Below are 1,659 nucleotides of genomic sequence, written 5' to 3' on the forward strand. Positions count from 1 at the left end.
CGGCCGCGGCCCCTCCACCTGGACGCGCGTTCCCGGCCCAGCAGGGGCCCCGCGACCTCTGAAACTTTCTGCCTAGCTTCCCTTAAACCAGAAAAGAACATTCACTAACTCGGAAGTCAGGTGGCCCCGTGAGCGCGGGCCGCCCGGCCTCGCCCCGACCTGTGCCTCATCAGGCATCACTTCACCAAATTGCCTGATCCTCCGGGATGTGGTTTCTCCTCTGCAGACAGGTCCTAGTCACAAGGAGGACGAATAGGTTTTGAGAACAGGGCCAAGTCCCTTCATTCATAGGCTCTGTAGGGAGCACCTTGCTCTAAGGGAGAGGAGATGAAATTGCACATGAAGCAAATTAATTTGTTCAAACACTTGACAAATGCGAAGTGACGTGTGTGTGTGTGTGTGTGTGTGTGTGTGTGTGTGTGCTGGTCCTGGGGCTTGACCTAAAGGCATGGGCCTTGCCCCTGAGCTTTTTTGCTCAAGGCTGGCACTCTATCACTTGAACCACAGCTCCACTCCTGGCTTTCTGCTGGTTAATTGGAGATAATTGGAGTTCCCTTCCTGGACTGACTTTGAACTCGGATCCTCACCTCCTGAAGAGGTAGAATGATAGGGACTGAGTGGAGGCTATTGGCAGAAAACTATGCTGCTACAAAAAAGAAGGAAAGAGAAAGAAAGGAAAGAAAGGAAGGAAGGAAGGAAAGAGAAAAGAAAGAAAAAAGGTCCTATTTCAGTACCTGAGATGAAAGACACCATGCAATAACCAAAAGTCAAGAGTTTGGAGATTTGTCAGACCTCAACATTCGAAAAGATTGAGTTTGGAGAGAGGAATTCCTCCTCAGCCTTGTGAGGAAAAAGTAGTAATGAAGAAATCTTGAAGTCATTAAGGGCTGGACAGTTTATGTACTGTAGAACAGAATGTTTTTATGTAGGATGTTTCTATGTCGGAAGAAAAGGTTTCTGTGGAGGAAGTTTCTGTGTGGGAAAAGTATTTCACTCTAAATTTGTAAGCTTCCATACAGGAAGACTAGGTCTCAGCCAGGTATGACAGTGCTTGCCTGTAGGTTGTAGTCTTAGGTTATTTTTTTTTCTTTGGGGGTGGGGGTGGGAGGAGGAGGATCATGAGTCTGAGGCCAGCCTGGGGTACTTAGTGAGACCCTGTCTCAAGAAATATTTCTTCTCACAAACTAAGTGAACCCTTCTCTGATCAGGCTAGGATACCTGTACCAAACAGTGCCATTTTAAAGTGATATATTTGAAACTCATGAACACATTTAAATCCTAGGTACTCAGGAGGCTGAGGATCTTGATTCAAAGCCAGCAGGGGCAGGAAAATCTGACTATTACTCCAACTAAAAGGTGGAAATGGGAAATTGGCTTAAGTGGTAGATCACTAGTCTTGAGCAGAAAAGCTCGGGGACAGAGCCCAGGCCCTGAATTCAAGCCCTGGGACCAGCACAAAACAAAAACTGTCTAGGAATGAATTTAATTAATAAAAGACCTTTATAGTGAAAACTATAACACATTAAAGAAACGAAGACAGTAGAACATGGAAAGACTTATGCTCATGGATCGACAAGCCTGCTTGTGACTATTGACCTGTCTAAGACTGTAAAGGCTTAGGGAACAAATCACAGTGGTAATACTCTCAAATAAAGCAGG

Source organism: Dipodomys ordii, unplaced genomic scaffold, assembly GCF_000151885.1.
Source record: "Dipodomys ordii isolate 6190 unplaced genomic scaffold, Dord_2.0 Scaffold17, whole genome shotgun sequence".
NCBI classification, from domain to species: domain Eukaryota; kingdom Metazoa; phylum Chordata; class Mammalia; order Rodentia; family Heteromyidae; genus Dipodomys; species Dipodomys ordii.